Raw genomic sequence first — 21948 nt, forward strand, 5'->3', positions numbered from 1 at the left:
TGGAGGGGCGTGATTGGGAGGAACGGCCCCCCTGATCTGAACCCGAGTGGTGTTCTGTTATTGGACTTCTGTGCTAGTTAGAGCTTGTCCATAACGAACACCATGTTCAAGCATAAGGGTGTCCATCAGTGCACATGGCACCAGGACAGCCTAGGCCGGAGGTCGATGATCGACTTTGTGGTCGTTTCATCCGACCTCCGGCCGTATGTCTTGGACACTCGGGTGAAGAGAGGGGCGGAGCTGTCAACTGATCACCACCTGGTGGTGAGTTGGATCCGATGGCGGGGGAGGAAGCTGGACAGACTCGGCAGACCCAAACGTACTGTGTGAGGGTCTGTTGGGAACGTTTGGCCGAATCTCCTGTCAGAGAGATCTTCAACTCCCACCTCCGGCAGAGCTTCGACCAGATCCCGAGGGAGTCTGGAGATATTGAGTCCGAGTGGACCATGTTCTCCACCTCCATTGTCAACACGGCCACTCGGAGCTGTGGCCGTAAGGTCTCCGGTGCCTGTCGAGGCGGCAATCCCCGAACCCGGTGGTGGACACCGGAAGTAAGGGATGCCGTCAAGCTGAAGAAGGAGTCCTGTCGGGCCTGGCTGGCTTGTGGGACTCCTGAGGCAGCTGATGGGTACCGACGGGCCAAGCGGACTGCAGCCCGGGTGGTTGTGGAGGCAAAAACTCGGGCCTGGGAGGAGTTCGGTGAGGCCATGGAGAAGTACTATCGGTCGGCCTCGAAGAGATTCTGGCAAACCGTCCGGCGCCTCAGGAGGGGGAAGCAGTGCCCTACCAACGCTGTTTACAGTGGAGGTGGGCAGCTGTTGACCTCGACTGGGGATATCACCGGACGGTGGAAGGAATACTTCGAGGATCTCCTCAATCCCGCCGTCACGTCTTCCATTGAGGAAGCAGAGGTTGAGGGCTCGGAGGCGGACTCGTCCATCACCCAAGCTGAAGTCACCGAGGTAGTCAAGAAACTCCTCGGTGGCAAGGCACCGGGGGTGGATGAGATCCGCCCTGAGTACCTCAAGTCTCTGGATGTTGTGGGGCTGTCTTGGCTGACACGCCTCTGCAACATCGCGTGGCGGTCGGGGACAGTACCTTTGGACTGGCAGACCGGGGTGGTGGTCCTTCTTTTCAAGAAGGGGGATCGGAGGGTGTGCTCCAAGTATAGGGGGATCACACTTCTCAGCCTCCCTGGGAAAGTCTATGCCTGGGTACTGGAGAGGAGAATCCGGCCGATAGTAGAACCTCGGATTCAGGAGGAACAGTGTGGTTTTCGTCCCGGTCGTGGAACACTGGACCAGCTCTAAACCACACCTCTACAGGGTGCTGGAGGGTTCATGGGAGTTTCTCAGTCGGAAAAGGGTGGTTTGCCCGCTTCAGGTTGGTGGAGAGCTCCTGCCTCAAGTGGAGGAGTTCAAGTATCTTGGGGTCTTGTTCACGAGTGAGGGAAGGATGGAACGGGAGATTGACAGGCGGATCGGTGCAGCTTCTGCAGTAATGCGGTCCCTGTACCGGTCTGTCGTGGTGAAGAAGGAGCTGAGCCGCAAGGCGAAGCTCTCGATTTACCAGTCAATCTACGTTCCTACTCTCACCTATGGTCATGAGCTGTGGGTCATGACCGAAAGGACAAGATCCCGGATACAAGCGGCCGAAATGAGCTTTCTCCGCAGGGTGGCTGGGCGATCCCTTAGAGATAGGGTGAGAAGCTCGGTCACTCGGGAGGAGCTCAGAGTACAGCCGCTGCTCCTCCACATCGAGAGGGGTCAGTTGAGGTGGCTCGGGCATCTTTTCCGGATGCCTCCTGGACGCCTTCCCGGGAAGGCGTTCCGGGCATGTCCCACCGGGAGGAGACCCCGGGGAAGACCTAGGACACGCTGGAGAGACTATGTCTCCCGGCTGGCCTGGGAACGCCTCGGTGTCCCCCCGGAAGAGCTGGAGGAAGTGTCTAGGGAGAGGGAAGTCTGGGCATCCCTGCTTAGACTGCTGCCCCCGCGACCCGGCCCCGGATAAGCGGTAGAAGATGGATGGATGGATGGACTCTTTCTGATGATAAATCAGCTATTCAGAGGTCCTCTTTTCACCTACTGAACATATTTCTGGCCAAAGAGTCCTAAATGATTAACACTATACATTCAGATTGACATCTTCGGATGTTATATCATCCTGACAAAAGTCCATATGTGACATACTGAATTTTTTTCTGACCAAGGAATACTCGAAACTAGACCTTTCCATATATACTCGTTGACTCTTTCTGATGTTACGTCAGCCATACAGAAGTCCATATTTGACCCAAGGAACATATTTATGGCCAAAGAGTCCTCGATATTGGCCTTTCTATACATACTCATAGACTCCTTCTGATGCTTCATAAGGCATATAGATGTCCATTTCTGACCTTTTCAGCTTATTTCCTCAAAATGTTTCAATCTATATAAAGTTATAGACGACTTCTGATGATAAATCAGCTATACAGAGGTCCCCTTTTGACCTTCTGAACATATTTCTGGCCAAAGAGTTCTTGAACATTATCTTGTTATACTATTGACTTCTTGTGATGTTATATTAACCAGCCAGTAGTCTATTTTTGACCTACTGAACATATTTCTGGCCAGAGTCCGTGAACATTAACTCACTATACATATAGACTGACTTCTCGCAATGTTAAATCAGGCAGGCAGTAGTCCATATTGGACCGATTGAAAAAAAAATTGACCAAAGAGTTCTTAAAAGGATTTTGTCTATCATAAACGTATGGACTCCCTCTGATGTTAAATCAGCCACACAGAAGTCCATATTTGACCTTCTGAACATATTTCTGGACAGAGACCTCAAAATGTTTTTTACTATTATAAACTTATCGACTCCTTCTGATGTCAAATCAGCCTTACAGAAGTCCATATTTGACCCAAGGAATATATTTATGGCCAAAGAGTTCTCGATCTTGGACTTTCTATACATACTCATAGACTCCTTCTAATGCTACTTAAGCCATATAGATATCCATATCTGACCTTTTGAACTTATTTCTGGTCAAAGGGTCATCAAAAGTTTTTAAACTATATAAAGTTATAGACTCTTTCTGATGATAAATCAGCTATTCAGAGGTCCTCTTTTCACCTACTGAACATATTTCTGGCCAAAGAGTCCTAAATGATTAACACTATACATTCAGATTGACATCTTCGGATGTTATATCATCCTGACAAAAGTCCATATTTGACATACTGAATTTTTTTCTGACCAAGGAATACTCGAAACTTGACCTTTCCATATATACTCGTTGACTCTTTCTGATGTTACGTCAGCCATACAGAAGTCCATATTTGACCCAAGGAACATATTTTTGGCCAAAGAGTCCTCGATATTGGGCTTTCTATACATACTCATAGACTCCTTCTAATGCTACTTAAGCCATATAGATATCCATATCTGACCTTTTGAACTTATTTCTGGTCAAAGGGTCATCAAAAGTTCTTAAACTATATAAAGTTATAGACTCTTTCTGATGATAAATCAGCTATTCAGAGGTCCTCTTTTCACCTACTGAACATATTTCTGGCCAAAGAGTCCTAAATGATTAACACTATACATTCAGATTGACATCTTCGGATGTTATATCATCCTGACAAAAGTCCATATGTGACATACTGAATTTTTTTCTAACCAAGGAATACTCGAAACTAGACCTTTCCATATATACTCGTTGACTCTTTCTGATGTTACGTCAGCCATACAGAAGTCCATATTTGACCCAAGGAACATATTTATGGCTAAAGAGTCCTCGATATTGGGCTTTCTATACATACTCATAGACTCCTTCTGATGCTTCATAAGCCATATAGATGTCCATTTCTGACCTTTTCAGCTTATTTCCTCAAAATGTTTCAATCTATATAAAGTTATAGACGACTTCTGATGATAAATCAGCTATACAGAGGTCCCCTTTTGACCTTCTGAACATATTTCTGGCCAAAGAGGTCTTGAACATTATCTTGTTATACTACAGATTGACTTCTTGTGATGTTATATTGACCGGCCAGTAGTCTATTTTTGACCTACTGAACATATTTCTGGCCAGAGTCAGTGAACATTAACTCACTATACATATAGACTGACTTCTCGTAATGTTAAATCAGGCAGGCAGTAGTCCATATTTGACCGATTGAAAAAAAAGTGACCAAAGAGTTCTCAAAAGGATTTTGTCTATCATAAACGTATGGACTCCCTCTGATGTTATATCATCATGACAAAAGTCCATATTTGACATACTGAAATTTTTTCTGGTCAAAGAGTCTAAACTTGACCTCATATACTCGTTGACTCTTTCTGATTCTTCATAAGCTATATAGATGTCCATATCTGGCGAACTGAAAATATTTTTGGCAAAAAGGTCGTCACAAGTTAACTTACTAAATACTCATAGACTCCTTCTGATGATGCATCACTTTAACAGTATAACACTTTCCATATGTGACCCTCTGAATATATTTTTGGCCAAAGAATCAATGAACATTAACTCTCTATACATATTGACTCAAGAGTCAAAATTTGACCTCTTTTGGTCTGATTTATCATCAGGTGGAGTCTATAATTTGACATAGTTTAAAAACTTTTGAGGAACCTTTGACCAGAAATAATAATAGGTCATATATGGACATAAATATGGCTTATGAAGAATCAGAAGGAGACTATGAGTATGTATAGAAAGTTCAAGATTGAGGACTCTTTGGCCACAAATATGTCCCTTGGGTCAATTATGGACTTCTTTATGGCTGATGTAACATCAGATGGAGTCAACGAGTATGTATAGAAAGAAACAGCATAAGGAGTCAATGAGCATGTATAGAATGTTCAAGATCGAGGACTCTTTTACTAGAAATATGTTCAGTAGGTCAGTTATGAACAATTGTCTGGCTGATGAAACATCAGAAGGAGTCAATGAGCTTGTAAAGAAAGTTCAAAATTGAGGACTCTTTTACCAGAAAAATGTTCAGTAGGTAAATTATGGAGTACTCTCTGGCTGATGAAGCACTAAAAGGAGTCAATGAGCATGTATAGAAAGTTCAAGTACATAGACACGTTGGCCAGAATATATATTTTTAATTGTCATTAAAGCTGCAAGCAGCATTTATCGGGGTTCAAGCAATTAAGGCCTTTAAGCACAAAAGCATCAAAAGTTATTAAGTTTTATTTAGCAAGCATGACACTGACATAATAGTTGGAAAAGACCATTTACAGCCAATACAGGCAATGTACCATAGGACATATGTGGTAAAATAAAATTTTGCATGCTTGTTAATTATGTTATGTCACATATGCTCACCCATTTTCGTGAAGTTCTGAGTTTTCATTTAGGATTTATAGGCTTTTTAGTGTATTTTGCCACGCACATTTTATAAATAACCCTATTACAGCCATCCAAATGCAAAAGTTAAACTTTTTTTTTGATAATTATTGATCTAGAGAGTCCATAGAATTGTCCTAGATTGGTTTGGTTCCGATCGGGCGAAAAACCTAGGACTAGTTTGCAAAAGTAGGTTTTTAACATGTTCACATTTAATGAACGATTTGATTGACAGCAATGGTTCTTGAGCCAAAGTTGTTCAGGATGAGGAGATCTATCAAATGATATGCATATTGTGTGGATGAGTGTAACACCACGTGATTACAGAGCCATAAAACTCGTTAGCGCCAACTAGTGGCCGATTTCTTTCAAAATTCTTACAGACCTCTAGGGCCATGAGTCGAACATGCCCATCGAGTTTCGTTCCGATCGGCCTCCGTTAACCTAGTCTAATAAGTGCTCAAATTAATTGGCCGATGGCGGCCATGTTTTTCGAGATACGCCAATGTCCTCATAGACATACATGGCACCTTGGACCAAGACACTGCATACCAATTTTCAAGTCAATCGGACTAACGGTCAGGTGGTTATAGCCCTTTTCATGTTTTTTTCATGTTATAGCGCCACCTAGTGTTCAATCGTTGCGATTTTTTTTACTGTGACCCCAGATTGAACTCATACACGTTTGGTGAAGATACCTCATTTACATCTCGAGTTATAGCCATTTTAGTAAAATAGGCTCCTCCCACAATGTTAATTTTGCGCCCCCTAGCGACCATGAATCGAAATTTCAACTTTTTTCCGATAGTTATTGATATTCATACTCCAGAGAACATTTCTGCACTGGTTTGGTTCCGATCGGACGAAAAACCTAGGACTAGTTCGCAAAAGTAGGTTTTTGACAAAATTCGAAATGGCGGAAATGAAACTGGAGATATACGTTTTGTTCTTCAGGAGTCCAGATTTATATCTTTTCCAATGATATAAGACACTTGAGTCTACGACATACGGTCTAGGAGTTATGAGCAGTTTTGCGCTTTTGGTCGCTATAGCGCCACCTATGGGCCAATCGGGGTCATACTCTCTGAACCTCTCCTCGTTTTTTGTACTACCATCTGGCTAAGTTTCAAGTCTCCAGCACTTACGGTTTGGGCTGCACGATGCGTTTTACGGCGGAAGAATACTGTCTGGCTGATGAAACACTAAAGGAGTCAATTAGCATGTACAAAATTTTCAAGTCAGAAATATGTTCAACATGTCAAATCTGGACTTCTGTATGGCTAAAGAAACAAAATAAGGCATCACTGAGAATGTATAGAAAGTTCAAGATCGAGGACTCTTTTACTAGAAATATGTTCAGGAGGTCAATTATTGACTGTTGTCTGCTTGATGAAACATCGGAAGGAGTCAATGAGCATGTATAGAAAGTTCAAGTTCACAGACTCGTTGGCCAGAAATGTGTTCAATAGTCAATATCTACAATTGTCTAGCCGACGTACTATCTGAAAGAGTCTATAAGTATGAATAGAAAGTTCAAGATCGAGGACTCTTCGGTCAGAAATATGTTCATTATGTCAAATCAGAACTACTGCATGGCTGATGAAACACCAGAAAGAGTCTATGAGTATGTTTAAAAGGTTCAAGATCGAGGACCCTTTGCCAGAAATATGTTTAGTGGGTCAAATATGGACTGCTGTCTGGCTGATGAAACATCAGAAGTCAACGATTATGAATAGAAAGTTCAAGTTCAAAGACTCTTCAGGTAGAAATATGTTCAGTGGGTCAATTATGGACAATTGTCACTGAGAATCTATAGAAAGTTCAAGACAGAGGACTCTTATACTAGAAATATGTTCAGAGGGTCAATTATGGACTATTGTCTGCTTGTGAAACATCAGAAGGAGTCAATGAGCATGTATAGAAAGTTCAAGTTCAAGACTCTTCAGGCAGCAATATGTTCAGTAGGTCAATTATGGACTACTGTCTGGCTGATGAAACACTAAAAGGAATGTTCAAGTTCATGGACTTGTTGGCCATGTTTAATAATTAATATGGACAATTGTCTGTCCGATGTACTTTCTGAAAGAGTCTATAATTATGAATAGAAAGTTCAAGATCAAGGACTCTTTGGTCAGAAATATGTTCAACGTGTCAAATCTGGACTTCTGTATGGCTGAAGAAACATCAGAAGAAGTAAATGATTATGTATAGAATTCATTGACTCATTGACTCTTCGGGCAGAAAAATGTTCAGTAGGTCAATTGTGGACAATTATCTGGCTGATGAAACATCAGAAGGAGTATGTATAGAAAGAATAAGATCAAGGTCTCTTTGGCCAGAAATATGTTCAATTGGTCAAATTTTGAAATACTATATTGCTCTTGTAAAATCAGGAGTCATTGAGTATGTATAGAAAAATGTTCATAGACTCTTTGGTCAGAAATAGGTTTAATAGGTCATATTGATACAATACAATACTGTTTTGCTATTGTAACATCAGAAGGAGTCAATTAATATGTATAGAGAAATCAAGATTTATAAACCCACCGCTCAGAAATGAGTTTAGTAGTCAATTATGGATCATTTTTTGGCTGAAGTACTATCTGAAAGCGTCTATGAGTATGTATAGAAAGATCAAGGACTCTTCCAGACAGAAATATGTTCATTTGTCAAATATGGATAATAACCTGGCTGATGAAAAATCAGAAGGAGATAGTAATTATGTATAGATAATTAATTGATCTAGGTCTCTTTGGCCAGATATATGTTCAATGGGTCAAATTTGGACTAACAATATGGTTGACTTAACATCAAAAGTAGTCGATGAGAATGCATATAAACATACCCTTTGATGACTCTTTGGCCAGAAACATGTTCTCTTGGTCAAATATGGACTACTGTATGTTGGATGAAAAATCAAAAATAGGAGAAGGAACAGTAAGTTAAACTTTGATGATTCTTTTGCCAGAAATATATTCAGTAGGTCAATAATGGACTTCTGTCTCAATGATGAAACATCAGAACAAGCCTATGATTATGTATAGAACGATCAAGATCGAGGACACTTTGGTTATAGAAATGTTCAATAGGTCAAATTTGAACTATGTATGGCTGATGAAACATCAGAAATTTAAAGTTCAAGGTCTCATGTCTAGAAATATGTTCAAAATATAAAATTTGAACTACTGTTCGAATACATCGGATAGCAGATCGGATAGAGGATACATTGGAAGCAGTCTACAAGTATGTTTAGAAAGTTCAAGATCGAGGACTCTATGGTCAGAAATATATTCAATGGGTCAAGTATGGACATCTTTCAGGCTGATGAAACATCGGAAGCTGTACAGAAAGCTCAAGGACTCTTTGACCAGAAATATGTTCAGTAGGTCAAATATGGACTTTTGTATGGCTAATGTATTATTAAGAGAAGTCAATAAGTAGAGAAGGTTAATGTTCAAAGACTATTTGGCCAAAAATGTGCTCAGTAGTTCGAATAGGACCTCTGTATGGCTGAATTAACATAATAAGAAACCCTTTGAGGACCCTTTGACCAGAAATAAGTTTAATAGGTCAAATGTGGAATTCTATAGTCCAACTGACTGTTGGGCCTGTAGCCAACGGGTTTGATGTTCCTCACGTAAATATTATTTTGCTATGTTTTTTTTTGTTTTTTTTTTACTTTTGTTTGTACTTTGTTTTTCCCTGTATTGAAATTTTGGTGGATGGAACCCTGTTGCACTGTTTGGAGCATGCCCTTAAGAGAAAATTAAATCACCTTTAAGAGACTTCAGAGTTTTTACCTTTTTTTTCCTGCGTGCCTATAGACACAGTTAAGACCATCTTTACCACAAATGAAAAGATAACATGAGTGTTGCATTGCACAAACGATCTAAGAATTAGCGTTGAATAATAATGTGTTATTATTATATCTAACTATATCAGTTAGATCTTTTATGCAGTGGAATGTAACTCCAAAAATGGTATCTATTCAATGCACATGAGATAGATAATGAGATAGTTGCTGTATGTTTGCAATGCACTCATAGCTTATATGTTATTCTTCAATGCACAAAGTTTGATCGTGTGTGAAATGCAATACAACTGCACAAATTGTATTTCCTCAAAGCAAAACGAAATGAGTTTGGGAATGAGTTAGTTCTGGTGTGCAATGCAATGCAAGAAGTGCATAGCCTATATGTTATTCTTCAATGCACAACGTTAGATCGTTTGTGCAATGCAATGCAGCAACATATCTCTTTAATGAACATGGGAATGAGTTAGTTCTGGTGTGCAATGCAATGCAAGAAGTGCATAGCCTATATGTTATTCTTCAATGCACAACGTTAGATCGTTTGTGCAATGCAATGCAGCAACATATCTCTTTAATGAACATGGGAATGAGTTAGTTCTGGTGTGCAATGCAATGCAATGCAATGCAATGCAAGAAGTGCATAGCCTATATGTTATTATTCAATGCACAAAGTTAGATCGTTTGTGAAATGCAATGCAACAAAACACACATGTTATCTCTTTAATGAACATTGGAATGAGTTAGATCTGGTGTGCAATGCAATGCAAAAAGTGCATAACCTATATGTTATTCTTTAGTGCACAACGTTAGATCGTTAGTGCAATGCAATGCAATGCAATGCAACAACACACATATCTTATCTTGAATGAACACGGGAATGATTTAGTTCTGGTGTGCAATGCAATGCAATGCGAGAAGTGCATAACCTATGTTATTCTTCAGTGCACAACGTTAGATCGTTAGTGCAATGCAATGCAATGCAACAACACATGTTATCTCTTTAATGAACATGGGAATGAGTTAGATCTGGTGTGCAATGCAATGCAAAAAGTGCATAACCTATATGTTATTATTCAATGCACAACGTTAGATCGTTTGTGAAATGCAATGCAACAAAACACACATGTTATCTCTTTAATGAACATTGGAATGAGTTAGATCTGGTGTGCAATGCAATGCAAAAAGTGCATAACCTATATGTTATTCTTTAGTGCACAACGTTAGATCGTTAGTGCAATGCAATGCAATGCAATGCAACAACACACATATCTTATCTTGAATGAACACGGGAATGATTTAGTTCTGGTGTGCAATGCAATGCAATGCGAGAAGTGCATAACCTATATGTTATTCTTCAGTGCACAACGTTAGATCGTTAGTGCAATGCAATGCAAAGCAATGCAATGCAATGCGAGAAGTGCATAACCTATATGTTACTCTTCAGTGCACAACGTTAGATCGTTAGTGCAATGCAATGCAATGCAATGCAACAACACACGTTATCTCTTTAATGAACATGGGAATGAGTTAGTTCTGGTGTGCAATGCAAAAAGGGCATAACCTATATGTTATTCTTCAGTGCACAACGTTAGATCGTTAGTGGAATGCAATGCAACAACACACATATCATCTCTTTAATGAACATGGGAATGAGTTAGTTCTGGTGTGCAATGCAATGCAATGCGAAAAGTGCATAACCTATATGTTATTCTTCAATGCACAACGTTAGATCGTTTGTGCAATGCAATGCAACAATATATATGTTATCTCTTTAATGAACATGGGAATGAGTTAGTTCTGGTGTGCAATGCAATGCAAAGAAAAAAGTGCATGTTATTCTTCAGTGCACAACGTTAGATTGTTAGTGCAATGCAATGCAATGCAATGCAACACACATATGTTATCTCTTTAATGAACATGGGAATGAGTTAGTTCTGGTGTGCAATGCAATGCAATGCGAAAAGTGCATAACTTATATGTTATTCTTCAATGCACAACGTTAGATCGTTAGTGCAATGCAATGCAATGCAACAACACACGTTATGTCTTTAATGAACATGGGAATGATTTAGTTATCGCTTTAGTGAACATTGGAATTATTTGGTTCTGGTATGCAATGCAATGCAATGCAAGTGCATAGCCTATGTTATTCTTCAATGCACAACGTTAGATCGTTAGTGCAATGCAATGCAATGCAACAACAAACGTTATCTCGTTAATGAACATTGGAATAAGTTAGTTCTGGTGTGCAATGCAAGAAGTGCATAGCCTATGTTATTCTTCAATGCACAATGTTAGATCGTTTGTGAAATGCAATGCAACAAAACACACATGTTATCTCTTTAATGAACATTGGAATGAGTTAGATCTGGTGTGCAATGCAATGCAAAAAGTGCATAACCTATATGTTATTCTTTAGTGCACAACGTTAGATCGTTAGTGCAATGCAATGCAATGCAATGCAACAACACACATATCTTATCTTGAATGAACACGGGAATGATTTAGTTCTGGTGTGCAATGCAATGCAATGCGAGAAGTGCATAACCTATGTTATTCTTCAGTGCACAACGTTAGATCGTTAGTGCAATGCAATGCAATGCAACAACACATGTTATCTCTTTAATGAACATGGGAATGAGTTAGATCTGGTGTGCAATGCAATGCAAAAAGTGCATAACCTATATGTTATTATTCAATGCACAACGTTAGATCGTTTGTGAAATGCAATGCAACAAAACACACATGTTATCTCTTTAATGAACATTGGAATGAGTTAGATCTGGTGTGCAATGCAATGCAAAAAGTGCATAACCTATATGTTATTCTTTAGTGCACAACGTTAGATCGTTAGTGCAATGCAATGCAATGCAATGCAACAACACACATATCTTATCTTGAATGAACACGGGAATGATTTAGTTCTGGTGTGCAATGCAATGCGAGAAGTGCATAACCTATATGTTATTCTTCAGTGCACAACGTTAGATCGTTAGTGCAATGCAATGCAAAGCAATGCAATGCAATGCGAGAAGTGCATAACCTATATGTTACTCTTCAGTGCACAACGTTAGATCGTTAGTGCAATGCAATGCAATGCAATGCAACAACACACGTTATCTCTTTAATGAACATGGGAATGAGTTAGTTCTGGTGTGCAATGCAAAAAGGGCATAACCTATATGTTATTCTTCAGTGCACAACGTTAGATCGTTAGTGGAATGCAATGCAACAACACACATATCATCTCTTTAATGAACATGGGAATGAGTTAGTTCTGGTGTGCAATGCAATGCAATGCGAAAAGTGCATAACCTATATGTTATTCTTCAATGCACAACGTTAGATCGTTAGTGCAATGCAATGCAATGCGAGAAGTGCATAACCTATATGTTACTCTTCAGTGCATAACGTTAGATTGTTAGTGCAATGCAATGCAATGCAATGCAACAACACACGTTATTTCTTTAATGAATATTGGAATGAGTTAGTTCTGGTGTGCAATGCAATGCAAGAAGTGCATAGCCTATGTTATTCTTCAATGCACAACGTTAGATCGTGCGTGCAATGCAATGCAATGCAAAACGTGCATTACCTATATATTATTCTTCAGTGCACAACGTTAGATCGTTAGTGCAATGCAAATGCAATGCAATGCAATACAATGCAATGCAACAACACACATCGTCTCTTTAATGAACATGGGAATGATTTAGTTCTGGTGTGCAATGCAATGCAATGAGAAAAGTGCATAACCTATATGTTATTCTTCAGTGCACAACGTTAGATCGTTAGTGCAATGCAATGCAATGCAACACACATATGTTATCTCTTTAATGAACATGGGAATGAGTTAGTTCTGGTGTGCAATGCAATGCAATGCGAAAACTGCATAACCTATATGTTATTCTTCAATGCACAACGTTAGATCGTTAGTGCAATGCAATGCGAGAAGTGCATAACCTATATGTTACTCTTCAGTGCATAACGTTAGATTGTTAGTGCAATGCAATGCAATGCAATGCAATGCAATGCAATGAGAAATGTGCATAACCTACTCTTCAGTGCACAACGTTAGATCGTTTGTGCAATGCAATGCAATGCAATGCAATGCAACAACACACGTTATGTCTTTAATGAACATGGGAATGAGTTAGTTCTGGTGTGCAATGCAATGCAATGCAAAAAGTGCATGAGCTATATGTTATTCTTCAGTGCACAACGTTAGATTGTAAGTGCAATGCAATGCACTGCAATGCAGTGCAACACACATATGTTATCTCTTTAATGAACATGGGAATGAGTTAGTTCTGGTGTGCAATGCAATGCAATGCGAAAAGTGCATAACTTATATGTTATTCTTCAATGCACAACGTTAGATCGTTAGTGCAATGCAATGCAATGCAATGCAACAACACACGTTATGTCTTTAATGAACATGGGAATGATTTAGTTATCGCTTTAGTGAACATTGGAATTATTTGGTTCTGGTATGCAATGCAATGCAAGTGCATAGCCTATGTTATTCTTCAGTGCACAACGTTAGATCGTTAGTGCAATGCAATGCAACAACACACGTTATGTCTTTAATGAACATGGGAATGATTTAGTTATCGCTTCAGTGAACATTGGAATTATTTGGTTCTGGTATGCAATGCAATGCAAGTGCATAGCCTATGTTATTCTTCAGTGCAGAACGTTAGCTCGTTAGTGCAATGCAATGCAACAACACACATGTTATCTCTTTAATGAACATGGGAATGAGTTCGTTCTGGTGTGCAATGCAATGCAATGCAAAAAGTGCATAACCTATATGTTATTCTTCAGTGCACAACGTTAGATCGTTAGTGCAATGCAATGCAATGCAATTCAACACACATATGTTATCTCTTTAATGACCATGGGAAGTTCTGGTATGCAATGCAATGCAAAAAGTGCATAGCCTATGTTATTCTTCAATGCACAACGTTAGATCGTTTGTGCAATTCAATGTAACAACACATATGTTATCTCTTTAATGAACATTGAATTGACTTAGTTCTGGTGTGCAATGCAATGCAATGCAAGAAGTGCATAGCCTATGTTATTATTTAATGCACAACGTTAGATCGTTAGTGCAATGCAATGCAATGCAATGCAACAACACACGTTATCTCGTTAATGAACATTGGAATAAGTTAGTTCTGGTGTGCAATGCAAGACGTGCATAGCCTATGTTATTCTTCAATGCACAACGTTAGATCGTTAGTGCAATGCAATGCAATGCAATGCAACAACACACGTTAACTCTTTAATGAACATGGGAATGATTTAGTTCTGGTGTGCAATGCAATGCAATGCAAAAAGGGCATAACCTACATGTTATTCTTCAGTGCACAACGTTAGATCGTTAGTGGAATGCAATGCAATGCAATGCAATGCAATGCAATGCAACAACACACGTTATCTCTTTAATGAACATGGGAATGATTTAGTTCTGGTGTGCAATGCAATGCAATGCAATGCAAAAAGGGCATAACCTACATGTTATTCTTCAGTGCACAACGTTAGATCGTTAGTGGAATGCAATGCAATGCAACAACACACATCTCTTGAATGAACATGGGAATGATTTAGTTCTGGTGTGCAATGAAATGCAATGCAATGCAATGCGAGAAGTGCATAACCTATATGTTACTCTTCAGTGCATAACGTTAGATTGTTAGTGCAATGCAATGCAATGCAGTGCAATGCGAAAAGTGCATAACTTATATGTTACTCTTCAATGCACAACGTTAGATCGTTTGTGCAATGCAATGCAACAATATATATGTTATCTCTTTAATGAACATGGGAATGAGTTAGTTCTGGTGTGCAATGCAATGCAAAGAAAAAAGTGCATGAGCTATATGTTATTCTTCAGTGCACAACGTTAGATTGTTAGTGCAATGCAATGCAATGCAATGCAACACACATATGTTATCTCTTTAATGAACATGGGAATGAGTTAGTTCTGGTGTGCAATGCAATGCAATGCGAAAAGTGCATAACTTATATGTTATTCTTCAATGCACAACGTTAGATCGTTAGTGCAATGCAATGCAATGCAACAACACACGTTATGTCTTTAATGAACATGGGAATGATTTAGTTATCGCTTTAGTGAACATTGGAATTAATTGGTTCTGGTATGCAATGCAATGCAAGAAGTGCATAACCTATGTTATTCTTCAATGCACAACGTTAGATCGTTAGTGCAATGCAATGCAATGCAACAACAAACGTTATCTCGTTAATGAACATTGGAATAAGTTAGTTCTGGTGTGCAATGCAAGAAGTGCATAGCCTATGTTATTCTTCAACGCACAACGTTAGATCGTTAGTGCAATGCAATGCAATGCAATGCAATGCAATGCAATGCAATGCAACAACACACGTTATCTCTTTAATGAACATGGGAATGATTTAGTTCTGGTGTGCAATGCAATGCAATGCAATGCAAAAAGGGCATAACCTACATGTTATTCTTCAGTGCACAACGTTAGATCGCTAGTGGAATGCAATGCAATGCAACAACACACATATCTCTTGAATGAACATGGGAATGATTTAGTTCTGGTGTGCAATGAAATGCAATGCAATGCAATGCGAGAAGTGCTTAACCTATATGTTATTCTTCAGTGCACAACGTTAGATCGTTAGTGCAATGCAATGCAAAGCAATGCAATGCGAGAAGTGCATAACCTATATGTTACTCTTCAGTGCATAACGTTAGATTGTTAGTGCAATGCAATGCAGTGCAATGCGAAAAGTGCATAACTTATATGTTACTCTTCAATGCACAACGTTAGATCGTTTGTGCAATGCAATGCAACAATATATATGTTATCTCTTTAATGAACATGGGAATGAGTTAGTTCTGGTGTGCAATGCAATGCAAAGAAAAAAGTGCATGTTATTCTTCAGTGCACAACGTTAGATTGTTAGTGCAATGCAATGCAATGCAATGCAATGCAACACACATATGTTATCTCTTTAATGAACATGGGAATGAGTTAGTTCTGGTGTGCAATGCAATGCAATGCGAAAAGTGCATAACTTATATGTTATTCTTCAATGCACAACGTTAGATCGTTAGTGCAATGCAATGCAATGCAACAACACACGTTATGTCTTTAATGAACATGGGAATGATTTAGTTATCGCTTTAGTGAACATTGGAATTATTTGGTTCTGGTATGCAATGCAAGTGCATAGCCTATGTTATTCTTCAGTGCACAACGTTAGATCGTTAGTGCAATGCAATGCAACAACACACGTTATGTCTTTAATGAACATGGGAATGATTTAGTTATCGCTTCAGTGAACATTGGAATTATTTGGTTCTGGTATGCAATGCAAGTGCATAGCCTATGTTATTCTTCAGTGCAGAACGTTAGCTCGTTAGTGCAATGCAATGCAACAACACACATGTTATCTCTTTAATGCACAACGTTAGATCGTTAGTGCAATGCAATGCAATGCACTGCAACAACACACGTTATCTCGTTAATGAACATTGGAATAAGTTAGTTCTGGTGTGCAATGCAAGACGTGCATAGCCTATGTTATTCTTCAATGCACAACGTTAGATCGTTAGTGCAATGCAATGCAATGCAATGCAACAACACACGTTAACTCTTTAATGAACATGGGAATGATTTAGTTCTGGTGTGCAATGCAATGCAATGCAAAAAGGGCATAACCTACATGTTATTCTTCAGTGCACAACGTTAGATCATTAGTGGAATGCAATGCAATGCAATGCAATGCAATGCAATGCAATGCAATGCAATGCAATGCAACAACACACGTTATCTCTTTAATGAACATGGGAATGATTTAGTTCTGGTGTGCAATGCAATGCAATGCAATGCAAAAAGGGCATAACCTACATGTTATTCTTCAGTGCACAACGTTAGATCGTTAGTGGAATGCAATGCAATGCAACAACACACATCTCTTGAATGAACATGGGAATGATTTAGTTCTGGTGTGCAATGAAATGCAATGCAATGCAATGCGAGAAGTGCATAACCTATATGTTTCTCTTCAGTGCATAACGTTAGATTGTTAGTGCAATGCAATGCAATGCAGTGCAATGCGAAAAGTGCATAACTTATATGTTACTCTTCAATGCACAACGTTAGATCGTTTGTGCAATGCAATGCAACAATATATATGTTATCTCTTTAATGAACATGGGAATGAGTTAGTTCTGGTGTGCAATGCAATGCAAAGAAAAAAGTGCATGAGCTATATGTTATTCTTCAGTGCACAACGTTAGATTGTTAGTGCAATGCAATGCAATGCAATGCAACACACATATGTTATCTCTTTAATGAACATGGGAATGAGTTAGTTCTGGTGTGCAATGCAATGCAATGCGAAAAGTGCATAACTTATATGTTATTCTTCAATGCACAACGTTAGATCGTTAGTGCAATGCAATGCAATGCAACAACACACGTTATGTCTTTAATGAACATGGGAATGATTTAGTTATCGCTTTAGTGAACATTGGAATTAATTGGTTCTGGTATGCAATGCAATGCAAGAAGTGCATAACCTATGTTATTCTTCAATGCACAACGTTAGATCGTTAGTGCAATGCAATGCAATGCAACAACAAACGTTATCTCGTTAATGAACATTGGAATAAGTTAGTTCTGGTGTGCAATGCAAGAAGTGCATAGCCTATGTTATTCTTCAACGCACAACGTTAGATCGTTAGTGCAATGCAATGCAATGCAATGCAATGCAATGCAACAACACACGTTATCTCTTTAATGAACATGGGAATGATTTAGTTCTGGTGTGCAATGCAATGCAATGCAATGCAAAAAGGGCATAACCTACATGTTATTCTTCAGTGCACAACGTTAGATCGCTAGTGGAATGCAATGCAATGCAACAACACACATATCTCTTGAATGAACATGGGAATGATTTAGTTCTGGTGTGCAATGAAATGCAATGCAATGCAATGCGAGAAGTGCTTAACCTATATGTTATTCTTCAGTGCACAACGTTAGATCGTTAGTGCAATGCAATGCAAAGCAATGCAATGCGAGAAGTGCATAACCTATATGTTACTCTTCAGTGCATAACGTTAGATTGTTAGTGCAATGCAATGCAGTGCAATGCGAAAAGTGCATAACTTATATGTTACTCTTCAATGCACAACGTTAGATCGTTTGTGCAATGCAATGCAACAATATATATGTTATCTCTTTAATGAACATGGGAATGAGTTAGTTCTGGTGTGCAATGCAATGCAAAGAAAAAAGTGCATGTTATTCTTCAGTGCACAACGTTAGATTGTTAGTGCAATGCAATGCAATGCAATGCAATGCAATGCAACACACATATGTTATCTCTTTAATGAACATGGGAATGAGTTAGTTCTGGTGTGCAATGCAATGCAATGCGAAAAGTGCATAACTTATATGTTATTCTTCAATGCACAACGTTAGATCGTTAGTGCAATGCAATGCAATGCAACAACACACGTTATGTCTTTAATGAACATGGGAATGATTTAGTTATCGCTTTAGTGAACATTGGAATTATTTGGTTCTGGTATGCAATGCAATGCAATGCAAGTGCATAGCCTATGTTATTCTTCAATGCACAACGTTAGATCGTTAGTGCAATGCAATGCAATGCAACAACAAACGTTATCTCGTTAATGAACATTGGAATAAGTTAGTTCTGGTGTGCAATGCAAGAAGTGCATAGCCTATTTTATTCTTCAATGCACAACGTTAGATCGTTAGTGCAATGCAATGCAATGCAATGCAATGCAATGCAATGCAATGCAATGCAATGCAACAACAAACGTTATCTCGTTAATGAACATTGGAATAAGTTAGTTCTGGTGTGCAATGCAAGAAGTGCATAGCCTATGTTATTCTTCAATGCACAACGTTAGATCGTTAGTGCAATGCAATGCAATGCAATGCAATGCAACAACACACGTTATCTCTTTAATGAACATGGGAATGAGTTAGTTCTGTTGTGCAATGCAATGCAAAAAGGGCATAACCTATATATTATTCTTCAGTGCACAACGTTAGATCGTTATGCTATGCAATGCAATGCAATGCAATGCAACAACAAACGTTATCTCGTTAATGAACATTGGAATAAGTTAGTTCTGGTGTGCAATGCAAGAAGTGCATAGCCTATGTTATTCTTCAATGCACAACGTTAGATCGTTAGTGCAATGCAATGCAATGCAACAACAAACGTTATCTCGTTAATGAACATTGGAATAAGTTAGTTCTGGTGTGCAATGCAAGAAGTGCATAGCCTATGTTATTCTTCAACGCACAACGTTAGATCGTTAGTGCAATGCAATGCAATGCAATGCAATGCAACAACAAACGTCATCTCGTTAATGAACATTGGAATAAGTTAGTTCTGGTGTGCAATGCAAGAAGTGCATAGCCTATGTTATTCTTCAATGCACAACATTAGATCGTTAGTGCAATGCAATGCAATGCAATGCAATGCAATGCAACAACACACGTTATCTCTTTAATGAATATGGGAATGAGTTAGTTCTGGTGTGCAATGCAATGCAAAAAGGGCATAACCTATATATTATTCTTCAGTGCACAACGTTAGATCGTTAGTGGAATGCAATGCAATGCAATGCAACAACACACGTTATGTCTTTAATGAACATGGGAATGATTTAGTTATCGCTTTAGTGAACATTGGAATTATTTGGTTCTGGTATGCAATGCAATGCAATGCAAGTGCATAGCCTATGTTATTCTTCAGTGCACAACGTTAGATCGTTAGTGCAATGCAATGCAATGCAATGCAACAACAAACGTTATCTCGTTAATGAACATTGGAATAAGTTAGTACTGGTGTGCAATGCAAGAAGTGCATATAGCCTATGTTATTCTTCAATGCACAACGTTAGATCGTTAGTGCAATGCAATGCAATGCAACAACAAACGTTATCTCGTTAATGAACATTGGAATAAGTTAGTTCTGGTGTGCAATGCAAGGAGTGCATAGCCTATGTTATTCTTCAATGCACAACGTTAGATCGTTAGTGCAATGCAATGCAATGCAGTGCAATGCAATGCAATGCAACAACAAACGTTATCTCGTTAATGAACATTGGAATAAGTTAGTTCTGGTGTGCAATGCAAGAAGTGCATAGCCTATGTTATTCTTCAATGCACAACGTTAGATCGATAGTGCAATGCAATGCAATGCAATGCAACAACACACCTTATCTCTTTAATGAACATGGGAATGAGTTAGTTCTGGTGTGCAATGCAATGCAAAAAGGGCATAACCTATATATTATTCTTCAGTGCACAACGTTAGATCGTTAGTGGAATGCAATGCAATGCAATGCAACAACACACATATCATCTCTTGAATGAACATGGGAATGATTTAGTTCTGGTGTGCAATGCAATGCAAATCAATGCAATGCGAGAAGTGCATAACCTATATGTTATTCTTCAGTACACAACGTTAGATCGTTAGTGCAATGCAATGCAAAGCAATGCAATGCGAGAAGTGCATAACCTATATGTTACTCTTCAGTGCATAACGTTAGATTGTTAGTGCAATGCAATGCAATGCAATGCAATGCAATGAGAAATGTGCATAACCTATATGTTACTCTTCAGTGCACAACGTTAGATCGTTTGTGCAATGCAATGCAACAACATATATTATCTCTTTATGAACATGGGAATGAGTTAGTTTTGGTGTGCAATGCAATGCAAAGCAAAAAGTGCATGAGCCATATGTTATTCTTCAGTGCACAACGTTAGATCGTTAGTGCAATGCAATGCAAGAAGTGCATAGCCTATGTTATTCTTCAATGCACAACGTTAGATCGTGCGTGCAATGCAATGCAATAAAACAACACACATGTTATCTCTTTAATGAACATGGGAATGATTTAGTTCTGGTGTGCAATGCAATGCAATGCGAAAAGTGCATTAACCTATATGTTATTCTTCAGTACACAACGTTAGATCGTTAGTGCAATGCAATGCAACACACATATGTTATCTCTTTAATGAACATGGGAATGAGTTAGTTCTGGTGTGCAATGCAATGCAATGAGAAAAATGTATAACTTATATGTTATTCTTCAATCCACAACGTTAGATCGTTAGTGCAATGCAATGCAATGCAACAACACACGTTATCTCGTTAATGAACATTGGAATAAGTTAGTTCTGGTGTGCAATGCAAGAAGTGCATAGCCTATGTTATTCTTCAATGCACAACGTTAGATCATTAGTGCAATGCAATGCAATGCAATGCAACAACACACGTTATCTCTTTAATGAACATGGGAATGATTTAGTTCTGGTGTGCAATGCAATGCAATGCAAAAGGGCATAACCTATATGTTATTCTTCAGTGCACAACGTTAGATCGTTAGTGGAATGCAATGCAATGCAATGCAACAACACACATATCTCTTTAATGAATATGGGAATGAGTTATTTCTGGTGTCCAATGCAATGCAATGCGAAAAGTGCATAACATATGTTATTCTTCAATGCACAACGTTAGATCGTTAGTGCAATGCAATGCAATGCAATGCAACAACACACGTTATGTCTTTAATGAACATGGGAATGAGTTAGTTCTGGTGTGCAATGCAATGCAAAAAGGGCATAACCTATATATTATTCTTCAGTGCACAACGTTAGATCGTTAGTGGAATGCAATGCAATGCAATGCAACAACACACGTTATGTCTTTAATGAAC

Source organism: Rutilus rutilus, assembly GCF_951802725.1.
Source record: "Rutilus rutilus genome assembly, chromosome: 12".
In the NCBI taxonomy this organism is placed as follows: Eukaryota; Metazoa; Chordata; class Actinopteri; order Cypriniformes; family Leuciscidae; genus Rutilus; species Rutilus rutilus.